At 49.0% G+C, this 5,887-nt stretch overlaps 1 protein-coding gene across 1 annotated transcript in view; it reads right to left on the bottom strand.

The window, feature by feature from the left end:
* HMGB1 (high mobility group box 1) overlaps positions 1-385 on the bottom strand; it is an 8,113-nt gene extending 7,728 nt beyond the window's left edge. The window contains exon 1 of the mRNA XM_019530120.1: positions 223-385. The gene's annotated coding sequence lies outside the window, so the exon portion shown is untranslated. The remainder of the gene's footprint in view (positions 1-222) is intronic.
* Positions 386-5,887: the final 5,502 nt, after the last annotated feature.

Genomic DNA, 5,887 nt, shown 5'->3' with positions numbered 1-5,887 from the left:
CGCGCGCGCGCGCGCCACCTCCTTCCCCTTCCCCCGCTCGCCCCGCGCCGCCTTTGTGCGCCCGCCCGTCCGGAGCCCCCAGGAGGAGGAAAGGAGCGAGCGGAACGGGGCTACCGCTGCCTCTGCCCCCGCGTCCGCCGCCGGCCGCGCGGGGCTGGGCTGGGTTAGGGCTGAGCCGGCGCCGCAAACACCCCGCCGGCCCCGGCTCCTGCTCCTGCTCACCCGCGTCACTGCCGCCCGCGCTCGCCCAGCCACAGAGCCCCTCGCCGGCCGCCGCTGGCCCCCAATGCTGCTGGGTCTGGGTCGCGGCGGAGCCCAATGCACTGCAATGGCTGAGAGCGGGATCGATACGCAGCCTCCTCACACTCTCAGCGCTGGTAACATTACTCTCAACACAGGCCCGCTCCCATTGGCCGCCGCCAAGCCAGCCGCCGCGCCGATTGGCGGAGCCCCTTCCATTGTCCTGACCAGAGGGCGCCTCGGATTGGGCGCGGCGGGGGACACGTCACTGAGGATTGAAAGGGCGCGCAAATATAAAACTGAGTGGAGGGGAGACTGGCTGAGGCGGGATGTGCGGCTCGGAGGCTTGGGCTCAGTGCTGTGCTGTTGTGTATGAAGAGAGCGGCTCATAGGCAGCCACACGCTGCCGCCCAGCCAAAGGGAGCTCCGCTCCAGCAGTCGGGCAGCCACTTCTGCCTCCATAAAGCATACCCAGAGCCCCGAGGAGAGGGCTCCCGAGCCACACACCCTACCCGCCAGGGTCCTGCTGCTCGAGGAGGACAGCTTGTTCTTACACCCTTTGCCAATATTGACCCTTACTAGCGGTGCAAGCAGCTCAGACAGCTGTTCCCCGGGCATCACTCGGAACTTGTCACGGGTTTCTATGAGTATTTTTCAGCTAGAATATCAGAGCCCTCTGCAAAGCAAGCCCTTGTTATAACAGCATTAACAAGATAACCCCATTTTACAGAAGAGGAGACTGAGGTACAGGAGGGTTAGACCTGCATCTGTGGCAAGTCTCTAGGAATCAAATCCAGGTTTTCTGACTCCTGTTCTTCTGTTGCAGTGCATATGCCACAAGCCTCTCATCCTGTAACACAACAAAATGTTTTTACTGTTAACTACATCATTGACATGCATGGTTTCACCAATATGGGTCTCACTAATTTCAGCCACCAAAATTTTAGAGGTAAATGATCTCTAGTGCTTAAAATAATACAACTTGGTAGATCTAGTCATATTTATAGCTCTGCAACAGTTTTCTTTGGGTGAAAATACTTAAGCCTACATATTTAATTAGACCTCTGAGTGTTCAAAACTTCTAAGAATAAGGCCTTATATGGCAGTTTGCACATTCTAAAGGAGAGAGATTCAAAATTCATGGGCAAACATAAATCTAGGTTTCTTCTATTCCTGTTTGAGCTCCTTTTCTTGCACTTTTGTAAAATGCTACCAAATTAAATTAGTATCTACTTTGCTCTGCTGCAAATGACTATAGGTGGAGGTTAGAGATAACTAAGAACCCTCCCATCCTCTAACAGGGAGTTGTTAGAATTAGCTAGCGCTAAGATCCTCAAATACAAAAAGCTAAACAAGTATACAAAGAAAATGCTATTTTTACTTCTTAATTTATTTTCTCTGATAATATGGACAGCAGCTCTCATTAACTAACCTCCATACATTCTTCAGAGTTTGGGAAGTGACTGAAAGGTAGGAGAAGCATGAATCCAAGTGCCAGTAGCTCCATTTTCAGAACACATAGCCACACCAGCATTTCCAATTCACTTCAATTAGAGGAATGGACATCTTGAAGAAAGCATGACAAAAATGGAATATTCAGAATTAATTATTTGCATATGGTCATTCCCAAACAAGAATAATACAAAATATGAGGAAGGAATATCACTAGTCAAATAGGTAAATATACATTCTGTAAAAATTAGAATTATAAAATAGGTCAAAATAAAAGATTAGATCCAACTTCTTTTCTCTTATGATCAGCTGGGTAAATTAATAGGTAAAAGCAACACTTTCTGGCAGAAGCATAGCAAACAGCACTCAATAATGGGAAGTGACTACAGCGCAAAGTGAATCCTAAGAAGGCTAAATAAATAAACCAAACAAGTCCTTAAAATCCAACAGCAACACTTAACTTTTTATTGTATCTACTACTATCTATATAAATTGTCCACAGGTAGTGGGGACACATGACCCCCTGAGATTGGCCCCTGACTTGCCACTGCTCAGGACAGGGCAGTTTTTTTGCCGTGTGGGCTGGCGGCATGGGAGGGGCACTAAGCTGCGGCACCAAAGCATAGGAGCGGATATGGGGCTTTTTGCCCGCCGCTGGACCTGCCCACAAATTGTGTCCCCACAGGCTCAGGATGCACCAGTCACCCCTGTAATTATCCTTCAGAAGGAGGCAGCATAGAACACTGTTCAGTTTACACCTCAAGTATCCTGAACAGTTGTACAAGTATAGCTATGTTAGGTTTTGACAGGTATTTTTTAAATTGATATATTCATACAAAACCAAGTCCACACATATTTGTACTGGTTTAGTTTATTCCTTTTCCTGATGGGAATCAGCTAGTATAAACACACTTTTGCACATAGACAAATCCTCACAAAGTCAAGTCTAGTGGTTACTTTACACATTCAAGTGGTTGCTTTACATATTCATTCCAATGAAGAAGGACCTTCCAATGAAGGGTCCCTGGTGGTAAAGGTACAAGGCAAGAAAGCATAAGATACATATTCTATTGCTTGATTCACAATAGAGTTTCTGCTTGACCTTGGCCAAATCAACAGTTCATAGTGTTTCTAAAGCGGTTGCTATTAAGTCTTATATGAGGAGGCCTACACTCTCTCAGCCTTTGATATATGTACTGATCTGCTAGTATAAGTCATGATATCGTCCAGAGGAGGAATGTCCTATGCAAGCTTTGATCCAATTTGCTGTGGTTGACTTCAAGACTTTCTTCCTGTTCTGCTTCTTGGATGATGCTTCACAATCAGTTCAGTCTATTTTTTTGTCAGTTTGGTTTTTTTTAACAGATAAATCCATACTGCTTTCTTGAGTAATATTTTACATACAGTTATCCCTTTTGCCCAATGGAAGAAGTGAATACCGTCTTTAAGAGATTGGCATCAGATACGCCCCTCCTCCTTAAGGTATGCTTCCATGCCGCTGTTGTGTAGCCTCACAAGATGACAACCACCTCTGGATTTGCTCTTGACAATGCAGAAAGGCAGAGCTTCAAACTTCATTTTTTAAGGATTTATTCTGAATGTTCTTCTAACTTTCATGAACTATTTTCCTCCCATTCCTGCAAATTCAGATCTTTTATTTAAACTTGCTTATGTAAATGAGGGTGGACAGGCCTCAGTCAGATAAAAGGATCACTCATTCTTTGCATGCGAGAAGAAGCTTACATAGACCTTATGACTTGCTTAAAGCTATCTTCTGACAGCATCTCTCTTCTGGAGTTCACCTGATCAACCCTGTAGAATACCTGACTTGTTTTGTTTCAAGTTGATAATAAAGCTACATGCTCTTTACTGATCATGGCTGCTCGTCTTCTGAATTGTTTATTTCCTGGTTGAAGAAAAAATTCTTGCTCGTCAGTGGGAAGGCAAGCAAATTTGCTATTCAAGTGCTCTATCACAGCTATCTAATGCAGGGCTGTCCAACTGGTGGCTCACAGGCTGTAAGAGGTTAACACACGGGTGGGCAATTATTTTGGCTTGAGGGCTGCTTAATGAGTTTTGGACCGTCAAAGGCCACATGGGTACCCCTACCCCTTGACAACTGCCCCAGCCCCTGGTTGCCATCTTGGGACTTAAAGTTTCTCCCCTAATCCCTGACCTTTGCCACCAGAAGTCCCTCCCTTGTTCCCCAGAAATACTCCTTTTGGGAGGGAAGGGTTGCCATCTTGGAACCAGAAAAAAACACAACTCATACACTAAAAGTTAAACACCTACTATAACATATTTTAATTTTATTACAAAACGTTTTTGTTGTGATTTGTGTTTGCATAGTGTATAATAGTGGCGATCGCATCATAACTCAGAAATAAAGTCTTATTCTTGTATATTGTCTATGGGGTGTGGTTGGTGTGTGTGTGTGTGTATGGTAGGGTATAAAGTGTGTGTATTGTGGGACGGTGTATGGTGGGGTGTAGGGGGGCAATAGGGTATGTTGGGGGTGTATATGTGGAGGGTTGTGGGAGCAGGGTGTGAGTGTGTGTCTTCTGCGGGGTGAGAGGGATCACAGAGGAATTTTGGGACCCCCATGGCACATAACCCCTACTAGCAGCAGCAGGAGCACCAACAGGTGGGGCCACTTGGGGCGCTCATGCCTGGTGCGGATGCTGCTGCTTGGCAGTGCACAGCTCCAGCCATCACTGCATGTGGGGGCAAGGAGCGCAGCCTGGCTGGGCCACCTCTATGGGGGCTCTATGTGGCACCCACGCAGCCCCCGGCACTTGCGCAGCACCAGGAAAGCCCCGTGCACTGGAGCTGGCTGCCATCCCCAATCCCTGTCTCCCCTCCCTCCCACTGCACAGGTTCTAGGACTCCAAGGGGAAGCAGTGGGCAGGACTCCTCTCCACTTCTGGCAGAGTCCCAGGACCTGTGCAGCATGAGGTGGGGAAGGCAGCTGGCTTCAGTGTGTGGGGCTTTTCCAGCGCTTCGTGAGTGCCAGGGGCTGCATGTGTGCTGCTCGGAGTCCCTATGATAGAGGCAGCCTGGCTGCACTGCACTCCTCATCCCCACGTGCAGCACTGGCCAGAGCTGCACAGTGCCAGGCAGCAGTGCTTACACTGAGCCCCTGCCATCTGGTGCTCCTGCTGCCATTGCTTGGGGCTGTGCACCATGGTGGGGATCCCCATACCCTGCCCACCCGAGCTCAGCACTCCTGCCACCCTGCTGGGCACTGCCACTCACCCTAGCCCCACACTTCCTGCCCCTACCCAGCTGCAGCTCCGTCCCACCCTGCCCCCACTTATTTCCTACCCGCTGCCTGGAGTAGGATGTTGGGGAAGCCAAGCAGGTACCCTGGTTACTGCAGCACTGGCAGCAGCACCCCTGCCCAGAAACTGTATGCTGGCAGGGCCAGACCCTTCTACCCACAAAGGTGGGAGTGGGGCATAATAGGGTATGCTGGGAGGTGTATATATATGAGCTCCTCATTTGCACCCTTGTGGGTAGAAGGGCTGGGTAGGATACAATTAATTGGCAGATGCCCACAGGCTGGATTCAGCCTATGGGCTGTATTTTGCCCGCCCTGGGTTAATGTAGCCCACATGCCCCAGCAGCCACCTTTCCCAGGCCACTTCTCCCTTTGCTGTGAAGTGGGAGGCAGGGAGCCCAGAGGTCTATACCATAGGGGGTGGGCAGGCCAGGTACTGCCATGTCCCGCAGCAGGTGTGGGGAGTAGGGATGTGTTCTGCTGGTGCAGTTTGCAAAGCTTATGCAGTAGAGGCCACATACTGCTGGAGCACCGCATGCAATGCAGAGAACTCTAGGGGGCAGCCCCACAACATGCTGCCTGTGCTGTATGAGGCCTCACGGCCACATGCTTATGCCACATGTGGGCCCAGCAATGCCAAAGTTGGAGAGCCCTGATCTAATGCTTGCCAATGCCTTTGTGGCTGTGCAGAGGCCAAACGCTCTTGATAATTGTTCTCAAATGCTCTTGATAATTGGTCCAATAGACAATCTGAGTACCTTTTAATGAGAAACCTAGACGAAGATGGGAAGATAGACACTGTATTGAGATGAGATCTGAAAATAGTTTCATAGTTTCTAGGGTCGGAAGGGACCTGAGCAGATCATCTAGTCTGACCCCCTGCCATGGCAGGAAAGAATACTGGGGTCAAATGAC

This window comes from Crocodylus porosus, unplaced genomic scaffold, assembly GCF_001723895.1.
Source record: "Crocodylus porosus isolate Cpor-Errol unplaced genomic scaffold, CroPor_comp1, whole genome shotgun sequence".
Classification (NCBI taxonomy): Eukaryota; Metazoa; Chordata; order Crocodylia; family Crocodylidae; genus Crocodylus; species Crocodylus porosus.
Note: the sequence above shows the minus strand (reverse complement) of the source record. Positions and strands in the feature narration are given on the sequence as shown.